Genomic DNA, 20,923 nt, shown 5'->3' with positions numbered 1-20,923 from the left:
CAACATGCCATGGTTTATATGTTAGGAAGTCAACAAATGTAAATTCAATTGTACACACACAAAGTATATCTGACCAAATTATGAAAGACAAGCATTGTCAATTTGAATTCCGTAAAGTAAGTGCGGAAGAGGTGCAAAAATGATTGTTGTCTATCAACAATGATAAGCCACCGGGGTCTGACAACTTAGATGGAAAATTACTGAGGTTTATAGCGGACAATATTGGCACTCCTATTTGCCATATCTTAAGTATAAGCCAACTAGAAAGTGTGCGCCCTCAGACCTGAAGGGAAGCAAGAGTCATTCCGCTTCCTAAGAATAGCAAAGCCCCCTTTACTGGCTCAAATAGCCGACCAATCAGCCTTTTACCAAGGAAGGACATTCAACAAGCACCGCACTTATGACTGATGATTGGCTGAGAGAAATTGATCATAGTCTGCTGCTGGAAAAACGTATGTGTTATGGCTTTACACCCCCTGCTATATCGTGGATAAAGAGTTACCGGTCTACAGTGGCGATTTTAGCATGCACATCTTGGTGGGGCAAAAAAAGAGAAAGTAGGATGCATGCCACCAAAGCCACTACACAATACAACACATCAACCACTATAACCGTGACAAACGGTGCCCACAAACGGCCTACATAAAGCTGTCCCAACAGCAGTCCAAACACCTTACCACTGCTACACCTGGCTATCAGCAGAGCCTTGTCTGGCAGCGAAATTGTTCATTCAGCCTCATTTACTGAATTTAAAAAAATATATAGCTGATATGGCTGACTTGCTTAAACAAATGTGGTTTCTAATGACAATTGAGATGTACAAACTATGGCATAAGGGGAGGATAAGAGGCAATTTCGATTAAGACATTAATGAGCGAGCTAGGACGGCCATTGTCTATATAACTATTTGTTTAGCACTTTTGAAATGTACAGTGACAGTATTCAGAACATGGGACGTTCTTACAGTGTTCTCCATGTACACCAAGTCAGAACCGTAGGATCAATAAAGGGGGTATATAAGCAGACAATGAAAGCTCTTACAATATTAAATTATTAAATTTCTCTAAAACAGGCTATAGGCTGTATGTGCACCATCAAGTCAGAACAGTAGGTGAAATTAAGAGAGGTAAATAAACTAAATTATTAGGGTGAGGCACATGGGCTACTAACAGCTTTCTACACAACATACACTTAGTATTACTTTCTTAGCTACAGTATACATATCTCCCTGGCATATTACATAATTTATGCAGCAGCAGACAAGACATTTTTGGACTCACCTTGTTGTGCTGTGCTCACTTGAACAGGAAGGTGGCACATTGGTCCTTCATGGGCAAATTTTGTCATCAAAGTCTGGCATTCTCTGGATTTATGGTGCTTTCAAAATAACTAGGAACTCGGAAAAAAGCAAGATCGAATCATGATGATGTCATTGATCTTCAGGTCGTAGCTCTAGAAAGAGGCCGGACTTACAATTCTGAGTTGGATGACCGTTCAAATCATATTTTTCCAATCGGAGCTCGTTTATTCCCGACTTCCCAGTTGTCTTGAACTCACTGAAGTCAAGTTAACAGTTGTTTTGGGCACGGTACAAATCATGCTTCATTGGCAGCATGGCCAATGTTGAATGTTTATCATTTTAAACTTGGAAAAGAGCCCCTTAATCACAGATTTGGGACCACACAGCCACTCCACTGAATAGCAGGCTAGTGATTGCTTTGCAATGCTTGCAGTTAGCCACTGTCACTGATTCCTTCCAAACCACTCACTGTTGAATTTGTGATTTCCAACTTGTTATGTAATACTCATGTGCAATGGCCGATGACCACCGATATGCTTTATCTATAATTTCTCTTCATTATTTCTATTCATATGACAAGGATTAAAAAGGATTTGCCAGTAGATTGTCGACTTGATTCATGATGATGATTGCTAGCTAAGATTTTGAAAGTATGATGTTGACATGATCAGTCCAAAGCTACTGTACATGTAATGTGATTTAACGTCATTTTATCTGTGGCCAATGACCTTTGAGCCTTCTTGGATGGGCACTTCCAATGTAACTCTATGCCAGCACCCAAGGGGCTAGAATTTTCTAGATCTACCCTTAGACTTGGTGGTGACGTAGTGTCCCCAAGAGTGACATTACACTGAGCCAATCACAGCTCAACGCTCCGTATTTTCTGCTGGCTTGCCCCACCACCACAGAAAGCACTGAACTAGGCTGAAACACCTGCATTCTGGAGCTGCCTTACTCAAGAAAGCAAAAAAGAGACCATGTTTGTATGCGGCTTTATTAACTCAATGATATATATATATTTTTTACGTTGTTTGCAAACTGGTATGTGACAAGTATTATGCCAAAATAACATGCAAAACAGGCAAGCCCCCCCAAAAACAATCATATTTTTTTATTTTGCTAAAAATGTGGGTCAGAGCCCCACCTACCCTGAATGGCGGGTTGCCACTGCCTGTCTAACAGAACACAGAGTGTGTTCTTTAATGGAAGCCTCTCCAACATAATCCAGGTAGAACCAGGAATTCCCCAGAGTAGCTGTCTAGGCACCTTACTTTTTTCAATCTTTACTAACGACATGCCACTGGCTTTGAGTAAAGCCAGAGTGTCTATGGATGCGGAGGACTCAACACTTTACATCTCAGCTACTACAGCGACTGAAATGACTGCAAAACTTAACAAAGAGCTGCAGTTAGTTTCAAAATGGGTGGCAAGGAATAAGTTAGTCCTAATTATTTAAAAAACTAAAAGCATTGTATTTGGGACAAATCATTCACTAAACCCTAAACTAACTAAATCTTGCAATGAATAACGTGGAAATTGAGCAAATTGAAGTGACTAAACTGCTTGGAGTAACCCTGGATTGTAAACTGTCATGGTCAAAACATATTGATACAACAGTAGCTAAGATATGGAGAAGCCTGTCCATAATAAAGCGCTGCTCTGCCTTCTTAACAACACTATCAACAAGGCAGGTCCTACAGGCCCTAGTTTTGTCACACATGGACTACTGTTCAGTCATGTGGTCAGGTGCCACAAAGAGGGACTTAGGAAAATTGCAATTGGCTCAGAAAAGGGCAGCACGGCTGGCCGTTGGATGTACACAGAGACCTAACATTAATAATATGCATGTCAGTCTCTCCTGGCTCAAAGTGGAGGAGAGATTGACTTCTTCACTACTTGTATTTGTGAGAGGTATTGACATGTTAAATGCACCGAGCTGTCTGTTTGAACTACTGACACACAGCTCGAACACCCATGCATACCCCACGAGACATGCCACCAGAGGTCTCTTCACAGTCCCCAAGTCCAGAAAAGACTATAGGAGGCGCACAGTACTACATAGAACCATGACTACATGGAACTCTATTCCACATCAAGTAACTGATTCAAGCAGTCGATTCAGATAAAAAAACGGATAAAAATACAGGCACAGACACATGCATACACACCCATGATAGATATGTGGTAGTAGAGTAGTGGCCTGAGGGCATATACTTAATGTGTGTGCTTAATGTGCTTAATGTGTTGTGAAATCTGTTGTGATTGTATTGTAATGTAATGTAATTTTTTTTTAAATAAACTGCTTTAATTTTGCTGGACCCCAGGAAGAGTAGCCTCTGCCTTGGCAGGAACTAATGGGGATTCATAATAAATACAAATACGCACACACTGTCAATTTGCTGGCCGGCACCTTTTTTTGTCTGTACGTATTCACAGTATTTCACAGGTGTCTTCTTCCATTTTGTTCTTTCTATTTTAGAGTCAACTAAACATCCAGCAGATTGTCAGTTAAATAAATCAGCTTCTTTAGGGGAAACTGTTGCTTTGATGGGCAATGTATCCATGACTACTTATCAAGTCATCAGGAAAAAAGACACAGTTGTGATTTTTGCTCTTATAAAACTATGAGCAACTTCCCTTCAGACAGGATGAATGTTAATCCTGTTACACCTAGAGATGAGGATCTCTGATGTGGAGCTGACTGACACATGGCTCTACAATTGTGCATTAACAGGTGTATGGGGTGTAAGGACAATGAAGTTGAAATTGACCATCATAGGTAACCCTATCCTCTGATCATCCTTATCCATTCCTGGCTGAATACTTATCCTCTGACCAGCCTTATCCATTCCTGGCGGAATACTTATCCTCTGATCATCCTTATCCATTCCTGGCTGAATACTGAATACTTATCCTCTGACCAATCCTTGTCCATTCCTTATCCATTCCTGGCTGAATACTTATCCTCTGATCAATCCTTATCCATTCCTAGCTGAATACTGAATACTTATCCTCTGATCAATCCTTGTCCATTCCTTATCCATTCCTGGCTGAATACTTATCCTCCATTCCTGGCTGAATACTTATCCTCTGATCAATCCTTATCCGTTCCTCGCTGAATACTTATTGCCAAATACTGCAGCATTATGTTCAATCATGTTCTCTTATTTTACCAGATAAATCACATTATAAATAAACAAATTATAGAATATACTGGTAACATTTTTTGTCTAGGACCATAGTTAATGCACATGCTATACTATATGTACATCTTCATTTCATGTGTTGACCAACAGGTGTTGATGCTGGTCCTCATAGGAGGGCTGCACTTTACTGGGCTTCTCATCACTTGCCACAGTTCCCGAGTGGCGCAGCGGTCTAAGGCACTGCATCTCAGTGATAGAGACGTCACTACAGACCCTGGTTAGATCCCGAGCTGTATCACAACCGGACGTGATCGGGAGTCCCATAGGGCGGCGCACAATTGGCCCAGCATCGTCCGGGGTAGGCCGTTATTTTAAAATAATAATTTGTTCTTAACTGACTTGCCTAGTTAATTAAAGTTTAAATAAAAATCAATAAATCACCAGGTGTATATGTCAGGTAACATAGCGCTCCTCTTCTGATACCTCAACAATAACATGTCACACAACGGATATACCACACCACACCCTACATTCTCTACACATTTGTGATCATCACTTATATCTACACTTCACCATTCAATCCCTCAAACTAGTATAACAGTGATGATTGTCTCTTTCTGATTGAATGGGTCTAATATTGACAGATTGGGTGATGGTAGGTTGTTACTATTAGTATACTGTGAATGTTGTATGTTCTGCTGCACTTGTATTCATTCAGGGATATTTATGTCTCTCTGTGTTTTCAGAGACAAGCATCGGTGGCCCAGGAGTCTGCAACTCAAAGGAGAGACAGGAAGAGGAAGTCAGCTCAGAGAAAGTTCTTCATTCACGAGAGAGCAGGACAGGATTAATGCATGATGGGAGAAACAGTGTCATATACCCACAGCTTGCTTTTGCTTCTATTAACTAATTTATTCAGCATAATCAATGGCTTAACATACAGTATTTGCAGATATAAATAAAATGTAGATTGATGTGAATGTAAATATCAGGTTGATCTTCACTGCTTGTGATATAGATAAGGGCCCACTGTGTACTGAACAATACACTATGTGCTATTGTCAATAACTTTGCTTACACTTAACGTACTAACAATACAAACGTTTTCCTTAGCTACTGACCGAACCTATGACTCTCTGGTTATCACTTAGGGCCTACTGTAGGGTAGTCAAAACACCAGTATAAACATCACACAAGCATAGTTCAAAATCACATCACCTCATTTACACAAGGCAAAGTGGTAGTGACATGAGTAGACAGCAACGACAGTCCTATGCACAGACCACTGTATAAGATAGAGCTTCTTCAAGCTGTATCTCATAGCCTTACATGTACTGTGTGAGTGGGCTTTGGATGTTTGCAGCAGTCATAAACCACCACAAGGGGTGATAACCAGTGGTTATTTAAAGGGTAGTCTTGGACATGAAAACGTAAGCTACAGCTTCCTCAGCTGTACGTAAGATTGAAATGTCAGAGGGAGGTGTGTGGTGGGGTATGAAGTATAAAATGACCTCATGGACCTCACTCTTTCCTTACTCTTATCTGCTCTGATCATGAAGAGTCTGACGCGCTGAGCACCTGGAGACACACACACACACACACACACACACACACACACACACACACACACACACACACACACACACACACACACACACACACACACACACACACACACACACACACACACACACACACACACACACACACACACACACACACACTGTGGCTATACAGCATTTCACAGTTGTCTTCTTCCAATGTTTCTTCTTTTTTTAGAGTCAGTAAATAAATCAGCTTCTTTGGGGGAAACAGCTACTCTGGAAAAAGGACAGTGTTATTATTATGGAGAGGCAGGTGTTGGCACTGGTCCTCAGAAGAGGGATTTGCTTTCTTGGGCCTTTCGTCTACTACCACTTCCTCAAGCGCATATGTCAGGTATGAGAAACCTTTAAAAAAAATGTATTAAGGCATTCGTTTTATTTTATCGATCCGATAGTGAGAGGATGACAGTGGGGAAAGATAGAGAGAGGTTGTGTCAAAGGCGGTCTGACAGGGGCATATTTGGCAACGATTGTTTGATTGTATGTTCTGCTGTGCTTTTAGTCATTGGTAGATTATGTCTGTGTATTTAGAGACCAGCAGCAGGTCAGGAGTCTGCAATCAGATATGATGATTTATTCCTCTAAGTCTGAATCCTATCTTTGCTGCAACTCAAAGGAGAGACAGGAAGAGGAAGGTCAGAGAGGCCTTCATTCCCTGAGAGCAGACAGGCTTGACGAATGATTGGGAGAAACATTGTCAAGTACACAAACATTTCATGATATGAATACTAATTTATTCAGTATATTGAATAGCATAACATTGCAGATAGAAAAGCCTTTTTTAAAACCAGATTAATCTCCACTTCATGTAAATTTGGGTCCTCTGTTTAGGTTTACAATCAACAATTACCAGTAAGTGCGATTGTCTTTACCATTGTGCTTATGTAAAGGACTCCACACTGCTTGCTTAGCGAGTACTACTTTCTCCCGATTCGGCCCATACCTGGTGCGAACTCGGGACCACTGTGGGGATACTTCAGGCTGAGGAGTAAGTTTTACACATCCCAATGTGCTATATTTACACTTAAAATGTATTTATTTACACTTAAAATGTTTTGCAAACTGACTGAAGAGAACCGATGACTCTATCATTACCAATATAGGGTCTACTGTTGGCTACTAAAAATACCAGTATGATCAATGTCATTCCCATCTGTTGTATCACAAGAAGATGTCGCTGTATGCTAAAGTTACAACCAAATAAGATAATGCCACTTTTAATCACCTCTACATGAGTAAAATTACATTTAAACTTACTTTACTGGTTTTCTGTGCAGTTTGTTCTTCAGCAGTTTGAGGCAAAATATCCACGGGAAACTATTGTTTACCCAACCTTTTAGAAAGCCGGTAGTTATATCATTCGGTTTGGCGCCTAGGTAACGTTTTTTATATTGGATATTTGGTACTCTTTCGTCAATAGCTTTTGAATCAATTCAAATAAATAAAATAAAAAAGACAAAAAGTGTGGATTGTTCCCCAATTCTCCCCTGATTCAGAATATACCATTTTCATGGCATGCTTGGTTCAGTAGCTATTGGCAAGAGAAAACCAAATATCCAATGTAAAACTCATTTGACCTCGGTGTCAAACTGAACCATACAGTATATCTACCTGCTCTCTAAAAAGTTGGGTAAACAGCTTGAGCAGCTGAAGGACAAACCCCACAAACAGACATGGAGTTCAATGCCCCTTCTTATGTTCCGCTCTCAACAGGATCCCTCTCTCTCCCTCCCTCTCCTTGAGCAAAGCACTTAACCCTAATTGCTTCTGCTCTGAATAAGAGCGTCTGCTAAATAACAAAAATATAAAATGTACCACAAGATGGCAGTGAGTATCTATGAATGTCCTTCTGGAGAAGTGTGACTCAAACTTTACAGGAATCGCTCACAGTGTAGCCAAAATCAGCAAGGTCTTCCTTTCTTATTTATCAGCTCAGATGCACGGGAAACAAAGACTTGCAGATAGATGTCCCTGATGTACAGCTGACAGACCCAGCAAAAGGGGGTAATGAAAACATTTATCCTCGCATACAACATAAATCAAAGTGGAAATGATAGGCTTTAGGCTAATACCTGTGCAGATGTATAGTATTGAATAGGCCTTATATTACGTTTAGTCCTCTATGCCTTTCAGGCCCTGTAATGCAATTGACTCCCATAGAAGCCAGCTTAATGAACATTGCCTAGAGCCCTTGGCTATGCAAAGAATGCATCATAATAATAACTTGGAAAGGACATCAGTACAGGGGAAGCAGCCTGGACCAAGGTTGGAATGTAAATGAGTAATAACACAGATCTGCAGAATGCAAATTGCAGGTTTGGGCTGACTGCTGTCTGTACCGGGATGATAATTGGATGAATTATATGCTTGGTAAACAGTAATTATATGAGTGTTTGGCCATTTGAGGTGCAGAGTCTTAGAAGTGCATTACTTTTCAATATTTCCTTGTGCATAGAGTTGTATGGTTTGTGTAACTTTGCAAACAGTGGTTTTTGAGGAAAGAGGACATCATTTCATGGAGTCTGTGAAGGCAGAAATCACATGGAAAAAGTGGTAAGTAAGGTCCAAAAAACTGATTTTCACCAAGTCAAATTCATTTAATGTGTTGAGAGGTTTCATGATGCTTGTATCTACACCAATGTAGATCGTTTTATACATCAGTTGGGGTTTCTATAAGCTTCAATATGAGGTCCTAAACCTACCATGAAAGTTTATCCCTGTAGCTGTGTGGGCTAACATAATCAATATGTTTGCCTTTTGGTAAGTTGAGCCAATGGTTGAGCCAATGGCATATGGAGCAAATTTAAGTGTTTTCTTCCCAGGCATAAGGCAAGGCATTATCGCTGGGATATGAGATAACAACAGGGCCTGGCCTATGTTAAAAAAGTACAAAGTGTTTGTTAGGTGTTAAGTCTGTTTTAAAAGATGCTTAAAATATTTTAAAGACAAAAAGTGATTGTGATTGTGTTGATTTGTGTTTGGGAAATAAATATAGACATGGTTTTTTATCATATTTAATTCAGTAGAGAAAATTGTAGGCAGTTTAACTTAGGCTACCCTGTCCCATGGCTCAACTTACCCCATACCCGGGGTAAATTTTGCTAAAAGACCACTTTTTTTGGGCAAACTATGTTTTAAAGCTGTAATGTTTACATTCATTCTGATTATTTCCAGCGATACAAAACATCCTGTTAAAATACTATATTTCCCTTGACGGAGCACATTTTTTTTTCAATTTACCCTTCTCTCCCCTACTGTTAAAATGGAGCACGTTGAACTTAAGCAGTCAGAGATTATAGCTTTTTTAATTGGGAACAAATATGCATCTGATATGTCTCTGAGCTTTGAGCTGGATGTATACCGTATAAAGACTTTTAGCGGCCCCCTGCCTTGAACGGAGCTGATGAAAGATGGACTGTCTAATCTTTCCCTGCATTCCAGGACTTCTATACCAGGTGGTGTCAGAGAAACTCCCCAAAAATTGTCAGACTCCAGCCACCCAATTCATAGACTGTTCTCTCTGCTACCGCACGACAAGCAGTACCGGAGCACTTAGTCTAGGACCAAAAGGCTCCTGAACAGCTTCTACATCCAAGCCATAAGACTGCTGAACAGTTAATGAAATGGCTACCCAGACAAATGGCTATTTGCATTGACCCCCCTTTTTTTTTTTTTTCACTGACATTTACATTTACAGTGACTCCACACACACACCCACACCCACACCCACACCCACACCCACACCCACACACACACACACACACACACACACACACACACACACACACACACACACACACACACACACACACACTGAAGTTAAGGGGCTTTATAAATTTTAACCACGCTGCTATTTTTGTTTGACTTTTTACCTATTTATTGTTGGGAAAGGGCTCGTAAGTAAGCATTTCACGGTAAAGTCTACATCGGTTCTATTCGGCGCGTGTGACAAATACATTTGATATGTCCAGCCTGAACAAATTTAGTTGTAGCCTCTCAAGACTCTCATGACTTCGCTTACTCTCTGCCTTATTTTTATTTACACTTTTTGCTCTGTCAATCATTCACTCACATTATGAGACTGTTCCCAATCCCAAATAGGTTATGTAGTGCTGTATGTACCCTACTGGAACATAATAGAATAGAATAGAATGTTGAATTTACTGTCAATCCATTCTTGCTACTATCTGGTTTTTCAGGTTAAAAGGAAAGGATCTTTTGGATCTGGTGTGTCAGGCTCTAGGACAGAGACATCTGGTGTGCCTGGCTCTAGGACAGAGAGATCTGGTTCTGGTGTGTCAGGCTCTAGGACAGAGACATCTGGACCTGGTGTGTCAGGCTCTAGGACAGAGACATCTGGTGTGCCTGGCTCTAGGACAGAGAGATCTGGTTCTGGTGTGTCAGGCTCTAGGACAGAGACATCTGGACCTGGTGTGTCAGGCTCTAGGACAGAGACATCTGGTGTGCCTGGCTCTAGGACAGAGATATCTGGTTCTGGTGTGTCAGGCTTTTGGACAGAGACATCTGGATCTGGTGTGCCGGGCTCTAGGACAGAGAAAGATCTGCTTATTTGGGTTCCAGTATGATGTCAAAATCTCCCACACAGGTTGATGTGTTGGTTGGTACTCAGTGTTCTCCATATTGCTTGTGAGATGAATCGATATTTAGTTCTGTTCACCCGCCATATACGTCTTCCAGGGATGTCAAGAGCCTGGCAAGCAACTGTCAGGCTAATTGAGTTGTAAAAATAACAAAGCTTAATGGTGTTTATGTTGTTTTCATCTGTCTCGCAGGTTTTGGACCACAATCCCACTGGGAACAGACATCATTTCAATGTCTAGTTTTGTCAACTAACGTGAATTCAACAAAAGATTTCACCATGTCATTGGATTTTGGTTAAAAGTTGAGTGAAAGGGGGGCGCTGGTGAGCAGCAACATGTGAAGACGTGTTTTCTTGGTGCTTCTATCCAGGGCAAATAATTTACTATTAATACTTGACCAACACCTCAGGCTCTAGGACAGAGACATCTGGATCTGGTGTGTCAGGCTCTAGGACAGAGACATCTGGATCTAGTGTGTCAGGTTCTAGGACAGAGACATCTGGATCTAGTGTGTCAGGTTCTAGGACAGAGACATCTGGACCTGGTGTGTCAGGCTCTAGGACAGAGACATCTGGATCTGGTGTGTCAGGCTCTAGGACAGAGACATCTGGATCTAGTGTGTCAGGTTCTAGGACAGAGACATCTGGATCTAGTGTGTCAGGTTCTAGGACAGAGACATCTGGACCTGGTGTGTCAGGCTCTAGGACAGAGACATCTGGACCTGGTGTGTCAGACTCTAGGACAGAGACATCTGGTGTGTCAGACTCTAGGACAGAGACATCTGGTGTGTCAGACTCTAGGACAGAGACATCTGGATCTAGTGTGTCAGGTTCTAGGACAGAGACATCTGGATCTGGTGTGTCAGGCTCTAGGACAGAGACATCTGGATCTGGTGTGTCCTGCTCTAGGACAGAGACATCTGGTGTGTCAGGCTCTAGGACAGAGACATCTGGTGTGTCAGACTCTAGGACAGAGACATCTGGTGTGTCAGGCTCTAGGACAGAGACATCTGGTGTGTCAGGCTCTAGGACAGAGATATCTGGTGTGTCAGGTTCTAGGACAGAGACATCTGGTGTGCCGGGTTCTAGGACAGAGACATCTGGTGTGTCAGACTCTAGGACAGAGACATCTTGTGTGTCAGACTCTAGGACAGAGACATCTAGTGTGTCAGGCTCTAGGACAGAGACATCTGGTGTGTCAGACTCTAGGACAGAGACATCTTGTGTGTCAGACTCTAGGACAGAGACATCTAGTGTGTCAGACTCTAGGACAGAGACATCTGGTGTGTCAGGCTCTAGGACAGAGACATCTTGTGTGTCAGACTCTAGGACAGAGACATCTGGTGTGTCAGGTTCTAGGACAGAGACATCTGGTGTGTCAGGTTCTAGGACAGAGACATCTGGACCTGGTGTGTCAAAAATGTACTATTAAGACTTGACCAACACCTCCCCCATGATGTTAATTTTGTAACGTTTCATTTGGAATTGAACCCAATTTACTAATGTATTTTTTTGGTGAAAAGTTTGGACTTTTAATCATAAAATGTCGAGACAACAACGGCCGCGGGCCACAAAGGAGCAGGCCTCTGCTGAAGCCTCGGGCTCACCTAACACGGACGCTGATCCCTTCGACCTAGCCATGGTAATGGTGGCTATCATTAAATCTGAACAGACTGTGCTGGCTAAGGTGGAGTCATTATTCACTGACCTACCCGCACAAATAGCTATTCTCACCTTCGAGGTCAACATAAAGATCGACTCCGTTAATGAAGACTTGGGGAGACATGACACCCGTCTGAATAGCCTGGAAGATGGAATATTTACTCCGACAAAGTGGTGACACTGGAAGAGCAAGTCACCTGGCTATCATCAGATACCTCGAGAACAGACAGCGCCGGGGGAACGGTCACATTTTCCTTGTGAGAGAGGGACTCGAGACCGTAGGCGGAATGCGGCCTACCCTATCCATAGCTAATCTGCTACAGAAAATTCTAGGCCTCGATTACGCCCCCACCCTTGACCATGCGCACAGAACCATACAGTTCCGCACTGAAGAATGGGTAGCCGTCCCAGATACGTAGTAGTTAAATTCCACTACATTCAGGAGAAGGAGGATGTTTTCCGTAAGGCAGCGCAAGCGGCTCCCTTCACCCACGACGGCTGGAATATTCGCATTTACCCGGACTACACGGCGACAGTCATGAAGATGAGGTCAGCCTTCAACGAGGTGAGGGGGCTCCTACACCGCTGTCTGGACACCAAGTTCTGCTGCGGCTGTACAGTCACGTTGCCAAGTGGCACGGTAATAATTAGCCTAGTCGCTACCTAAGGCTAGCCACTGAGCTCTCTTTCCATGCCTTAATAGGATACCCTACTGTGGGCATGTTTAACAAAAAACATACATAATACATTCAAGTTTATACTCCCAAAGGACCAGGTGTATTATTCTTTACTATTTGACTGGTTGGTCCACCCTGGTGCTTATTGGCGGAGAGCACGGTTTTGCAGGTTGTATAGCCGAGCGAACATTGCAGCTCTGCAGGACGGGTATTAATTACCAAGCATTTGCCAGTCAATTTTACGTGTTCTGGCTTGTTAGGATGTTCAACAGAGGGTTACATTTATACAAATGTTGAATTTGACTGGGTTTGTTCTCCTATTTACATGTACTTATTTCATTAAATGTTTTTGGAGTATATGTATGTGTGTATGTATGTATGCATGTACAGTTGAAGTCGGAAGTTTACATAACCTTAGGTTGGAGTCATTAAAACTCGTTTTTCAACCACTCCACAAATGTCTTGTTTACAAACTATAGTTTTGGCATGTCGCTTACTTGCATGACACAAGTCATTTTTCCAACAATTGTTTGCAGACAGATTATTTCACTTATAATTCACTGTATCACAGTTCCAGTTGGTCAGAAGTTTACATACACAAAGTTGACTGTGCCTTTAAACAGCTTGGAAAATTCCAGAAAATGATGTCATGGCTTTAGAAGCTTCTGATAGGCTAATTGACATAATTTGAGTCAATTGGAGGTGTACCTGTGGATGCATTTCTAGGCCTACCTTCAAACTCAGTGCCTCTTTGCTTGACATCATGGGAGAATCAAAAGAAATCAGCCAAGACCTCAAAAAATTGTTGACCTCCACAAGTCTGGTTCATCCTTGGGAGCAATTTCCAAATGCCTGAAGGTACCACGTTCATCTGTACAAACAATAGTACTCAAGTATAAACACCCTGGGACCACACCACCGTCATACCGCTCAGGAAGGAGACGCGTTCTGTCTCCTAGAGATGAACGTACTTTGGTGCAAAAAGTGCAAATCAATCCCAGAACAACAGCAAAGGACCTTGTGAAGATGCTGGAGGAATCAGGTACAAAAGTATCTATGTCCACAGTAAAACGAGTCCTACATAAGCTGAAAGGCCGTTCAGCAAGGAAGAAGCCACGGCTCCAAAACCGCCATAAAAAAGCCAGACTATGGTTTGCAACTGCACATGGGTCAAAGATTGTACTCTTTGGAGAAATGTCCTCTGGTCTGATGAAACAAACATAGAACTGTTTGGCCATAATGACCATCGTTATGTTTAGAGGAAAAAGGGGGAGGCTTGCAAGCCGAAGAACATCATCCTAACCGTGAAGCATGGGGCTGGCAGCATCATGTTGTGGGGGTGCTTTGCTGCACTTCACAAAATAGATGACATCATGAGTCAGGAAAATGATGTGGATATATTGAAGCGACATCTCAAGAAATCAGTCAGGAAGTTAAAGCTTGGTCGCAAATGGGTCTTCCAAATGGACAATGACCCCCAGCATACTTACAAAGTTATGGCTTAAGGACAACAAAGGCAAGGTATTGGAGTGGCCATCGCAAAGCCCTGACCTCAATCCTATAGAAAATATGTGGGTAGAACTGAAAAAGCGTGTGCGAGCAAGGAGGCCTACAAACCTGACTCAGTTACACCAGCACTGTCAGGAGTAATGGGCCAAAATTCACCCAACTTATTGTGGGAAGCTTGTGGAAGGCTACCCAAAATGTTTCACCCAAGTTAAACAATTTAAAGGCAATGCTACCAAATACTAATTGAGTGTATGTAAACTTCTGACCCATTGGGAATGTGATGAAAGAAATAAAATCTGAAATAAATTACTCTCTCTACTATTATTCTGACATTTCACATTCTTAAAATAAAGTGGTGATCCTAACTGACCTAAAACAGGGAATTTTTACTAGGATTAAATGTCAGGAATTGTGAAAAACTGAGTTTAAATGGATTTGGCTGAGGTGTATGTAAACTTCCGACTTCAACTGTATATATATTCTAAGTCATCCCAGTGGATGGAGTTGGTCGGGGGGGGACATACCTATACCTCCTTTTTTATATATATCGTTTTACTATCCTTCAATTTTGCATATTGCATAAGATACCTTGGGTGGTTGAGGTGGTACCCTTCAGAATCCCCTTCCCTAGGTTTAAACTTGATTATGTTGGCCCTGGATAGAGCTCTACTGAGGTTCAGTTTAATGTGGTAGTATTTTGCTCTAGTCTAGGAGAGGTAGATGCAGCCTTCCAACAGGGGGAAGGCCAGCATAGTGGTCCAAGGTTTTCTTCTCTGTATTTTGTTGTTTTTAGAGTTTTTTTCTTTTCTTTATATTGTATTACTCTGACCTTTCAGCACACTGGCCATGTGATCGTACTAACATTCATTTCTGATTACTATGACTATGCCTAATGCACATACTCTAGGCTCCACTTGCTTTATCAGCTGGAACGTGAAAGGAATTAACCAGGTGGTCAAGCTTAGCCGAGTGTATTCTCATCTTAAGTCCGGACATTGTAATTACTTCGCCACTACGGTCTATTTATTGCCTTACCTCCCTAATCTTACCTCATTTTCACACACTGTATATGGATTTTTTCTATTGTGTTATTGACTGTACGTTTGTTCATTCCATATGTAACTCTGTGATGTTGTTTGTGTCGCACTGCTGTGCTTTATCTTGGCCATGTCGCAGTTGTAAATGAGAACTTGTTCTCAACTAGCCTACCTGGTTAAATAAAGGTTAAATAAAAATAAGTAAATAAAAAACCTTGGAACCCATGTTTTGAACCCCATTGTTTAGAACTCCCTTAAAATCTGGTCCCAATTCCAAAGTCACTTTAGCCTTAAACAAGCAAGCGACTTCTCTCCATTAACATCTAATCCCAGCGTCACAGATTGACACGGCATTCCAGTTCTGGCATAGGAATGGTCTGATGTTTTTTTGTGACCAATTTGTTGAGAACACATTCGTCTCATTCGATACTCTGAGGGTTGACCATAATATTTCCAACACCCACTTTAGTAGATACCTGCAAACTCGCAGCTTTGCCAAAAAACATTTCCCTTCATTTTCACTTGAGCCTACTAAGTGTCCAGTCGAGAGGTGCTTAGATCTTAACCCTTATTTTAAGGGCACAATCTCCAGATTATATGACATAATACAGAACATTAATCCGCCTTCCTTTGCAAATACAAAATCTGCATGGGACATAGGTGGCATAGGTGGCGAGCTAGACATAGGTGGCGAGCTACCCGATGATATATGGCAACAAAGTATTGACGGTATCCACACATAATTTTGCATAAGGCATGGTCTTATTCAGTTTAAGGTTTTTCACCGTTTCCATTACGCAAATGACAGATTGCCAAAAATATACCCAAATGTTGCCCCCAAATGTCTGAGATGCCACCAGAGTCCATCGACTGTGGGACACATGTTTTGGTCATGTCAATCTGAGTGGCCTCTGGGACCCCATTTTTGAGGCATTCTCACATATGTGTAATACAACTGTTAGCACCAACTCGGTCACTGCCATTTTTGGGGTACTTCTCCTAGACCAGAATGCTACCACGCATCGCTGCTAGCTCACCGCCTTGTCCTCTTTCACTGGAAGTCTGCAAAGCCACCTTCCTTTATGCAGTGGGTTAAGGAGGTGATGTCATCTCTGCCTCTGGAGAAGGTTAGGTACACTGTGCATGGGTCCCGACAGAAGTTTGACTTAACCTGGTCCCCATTAATACAATACGTGGAGAGCCTGTCTTTTACTTAGAGTAACTTACATAGTTTGGTAAGCAGTCATGTATGTTCTAGTGGCTATTTGTGCTGATAAGAATATTGATTTAACTTTTTCCCCCATTGTTTTTGTTTCTATTATTGCTTGTTTCTGTTTTTCCTTTCCTATTTAACTTACATCTATAGATGCCTTGGTGGGTGGGTGGTTTGGAGGGAGGGAGTGGAGAGTGGGAGGGAGGGAGGGAGTGGAGGGGATGGATGGATAGGAGAATGAGGGGTTGGGGTTGTACTGTTTTTGTTATATCTGAATCTCTAAATAAAGTAAAAAAATAAAATAAAGTTCAGTGAAAAACATACACAATTCCTTTACATTGATGACTTTTTGCTAATCCAATTAGTTTCCATGTTGATTCAACTTCATCCCATCGATTTTTTTGTTGTTGAAATGATGTGGAAACATTGTTGATTCAACCAGTTTTTGCCCAGTGGGATGTGTCCAAGGAGGAACCAATCACCCTTAATTTCCTGGCCAAGTTTTACCCTGAGAACGCAGAGGAGTTGGTTCAGGACACCACTCAGCTTCTCTTCTTCCAACAGGTGACAACGATTGGCACACTCATTCCTGCTCATCAACTCAATTCATATCTATATCAATGTATGAAAGACACATTTTTAAGGTAGAGCTGGCCACCAATAAGGGAGCCTAGCTCTAGTCATTGTTTGAAGGAGGCTCATTTTCAATACTTTTAATCTAAGATTTGAACAAGTGTATATTTCTCTCTTCGGACTAAAAAAAAAAATGGTTTGGATTCTTCCCCATCTCCTTCAATAACCATTCAACTTTACCTCAGAGGCCTGTCCATAAAATGTATCTCTCTCTGCTCACTGACACTTACTGATTCTTACTGCTTCTTTTACTCTTTTAATGTTTACAAACCTGAAATCACCAAACACTTCGGCTAAATCCAAAATGGCAACCTATTCCTGACATGGGCCCATAGGACTGTGGTCAACAGTAGTGCACCATCTAGGGATTAAGGTTCCATTTGGTAAGCATTGTTCTTCTTCTAAATCCTGCAGATTGCGCATCTTCAACCTCAGGATGCTGAAGAAATTTCAGAAACTTTTACAGATGCACAATCGAGAGCATCCTGTCGGGCTGTATCACCGCCTGGTACGGCAACTGCACTACATGCAACCGCAGGGCTCTCCAGAAGGTGGTGCGGTCTGCCCAACGCATCACCGGGGGGGAAAACTACTTGCCCCCCCTCCAGGACACCTACAGCACCCGATGTCACAGGAAGGCCAACAAGATCATCAAGGACATCAACCACCCGAGCCACTGCCTGTTCACCCCGCTATCATCCAGAAGGCAAGGTCAGTACAGGTGCATCAAAGCTGGGACCGAGAGACTGAAAAATAGCTTCTATCTTAAGGCTTCTATCTTAAGGCCATCAGACTGTTAAATAGCCATCACTAGCCGGCTTCTACCCGATTACTCAACCCTGCACCTTATAGGGTGTTGCCCAATATACATTGACTTGGAATCACTGGCCACTTTAATAATGGAACACTAGTCACTTTAATAAATGTTTACATACTGTTTTACTTATCTCATATGTATATATGATTATTTGTACATTTTTTATTTAACTAGGCAAGTCAGTTAAGCACAAATTCTTATTTACAATGACGGCCTACACCGGCCAAACCCTAATGACGCTGGGCCATTTGTGCCGCCGCCCTATGGGACGCCCAATCATGACCGGTTGTGATACAGTCTGGAATCAAACCAGGGTCTGTAGTGATGCCTCTCGGGAGCCCCGTATATACTGTATTCTCTTCTACCATATTTTAATCAATGCCACTCCGACATTGCTCGATCTAATATTTATATATTTCTTAATTACATTATTTTACTTTTAGATTTATGTGTATTGTTGTGAATCGTTTTTAGATACTACTGCACTGTTGGAGCTAGGAACACAAGCATTTCACTACACCCGCAATAACATCTGCTAAATATGTGTTTGTGACCAATAAAATGTCATTTGATTTGAAACGTAAAATGCGACTGACATGCCTCTCAGAGCATGCTGCTGCATTACTCTCTGTCTGGGCAGTGACAGTGTATCTTTTTAAAAATGTGTTCAATCTTCCCAGTGGCTTTCCTCACTTCGCTGGCCACTTTTAAGAACGTTAAAATAAATACTGAGGTGTATTTCAGGTCAGTTTACTTCTGAAAAGCTTTCAATGTTTCAGTGAGAATCATACAGTCATTGCAGACCTTGAGACAGCATGGAGACATTTTGCTCTTTAGGCACTCAGCCCATCAATGTAATAATACTCCATTAAATAAACGGTTATGTGCGCTCTCACAGTTCTTTGACCAGTGATCCCATTGAAATGGGCAATATAAAGCAACTGAAGCTACATCACTGATCTCTTCAGGCAGACTGCCAATAGAAGGCAAATGTTCACATCTAGTTTTTCTGGTTACTACAGTGTGAGCGACAGAGCCCTCTCAGCCAGAGCCCTCTCAGTAATACACTTTCCCTTTATCCCTCTCTGTGTTTAGCCATGTGGAATCAATGCACTGCATATTACCACTGTTCTTTCTCCCCTGTCCTCACACTATGTGGAGAATTCCTTCCCTGTTGTGTCCCAAATCACATCATATTCCCTATATTGTGCATTACTTTTGGTCAGACTACCCATCGACATCAAACTGCCTTGTTCAGGGGCAGAACGACAGATTTTACCTTGTCAGCTCGGGAATTCGATCTAGCAACCTTTCGGTTGCTGACCCGTTAACTATCTATTGCTATCTTTATCCATGATTATTATTATGGTTATTATTGTTGTTACCTCAGAGGCCTGTCAGATCCACAACTGGAAAAGACATTTAAAGACCCTCCGCGGGTAGTCTTCAGACGCACCCCCAACATCAGTCAAATGGTGGTGAGGGCCACCGGTGTCACGTAGCATCTTCCTAGACAATGTGCCGGACGGTAATTACAGATGTGGCCGATGTACTCAGGGTAACTTAACGAACAAATGCACAATGTTCAATCTAAATGGCAAGGCCATTAAAGGCGTCATTACGTTTTCCACAAGAAATGTGATATACCTGATCAAGTGTACTTGTGGCCTATGCTATGAAGGAAAAAGAAAAAGGAGCTCTGAAAACAAGAATAGCAGAACACAGGAGTTATATCAGGACACTTGACCAGAGAAACCTTGTGGCTGCGCATTTCATGGAGGCTCATCACAATAGTAGCTCTTGGATACATTGGTGTTGAATATTTTAAAGACTCCTGGGGTCTTTACTGGGGGGGTATACTGATAATCTATTATTGAGAAGAAAATTGTATTGGATCCACCGTTTGTGCACCATGTCTCCTAAAGGTCTAAACCAAGAGTTTGACATCAGACCATTTCTTACATGAATATGTCACTTTGATTTGTCATGCCTTCCAGGTCTCCTACTTGGTCACTTTGAATTGCATTGTTTCCACGCCCACCATGCGTCATGTGCGTAATGGTCATGTGAGGTGAAATGTGTATATTTTGGGGTTTGAGCACTCAGTTTGTTTGACCTGACCAAGATCCATTTCAGATGGAAACGTTGTCAATAAAGTGGTCAATTGGCAGCTTCAACGTGTCTCCCACATTTATCAATGACCTCATTAGGCGTTAAAAGCTCAACTGGCCACATTTATCTAATCAAATTTTATTTGTCACTTGCGCCGAATACAACAGGTGTAGACCTTACCGTGAAATGCTTAATTACAAACCCTTAACCAACAATGCAGTTCAAGAAATAGAGTTAAGAAAATATTTGCTAAATAAAAGTAAAACATTTAATAAAAAGTAACACAATAAAATAACAATAACGAGGCTATATACAAGGGGTATGCATAGATAATAAACAGCGAGTAGCTGCAGTGTAAAAACAAAGGGGGGGGGGTTGTCAATGTAAATAGTCTGGGTGTCCATTTGATTAATTGTTCAGCAGTCTTATAGCTTGGGGGTAGAAGCTGTTAATGAGCCTTTTGGACCTAGACTTGGCGCTCCGGTACCGCTTGCCGTGCGGTTGCAGAGAGAATAGTCTATGACTTGGGTGACTGGAGTCTTTGACAATTTTTTGGGCCTCTAAAATGTGCAGTTGTGTCAGACACAATGCCACAGATGTCTCAAGTTGAGGG

Source organism: Salvelinus namaycush, chromosome 18 (assembly GCF_016432855.1).
Source record: "Salvelinus namaycush isolate Seneca chromosome 18, SaNama_1.0, whole genome shotgun sequence".
In the NCBI taxonomy this organism is placed as follows: domain Eukaryota; kingdom Metazoa; phylum Chordata; class Actinopteri; order Salmoniformes; family Salmonidae; genus Salvelinus; species Salvelinus namaycush.
Note: the sequence above shows the minus strand (reverse complement) of the source record.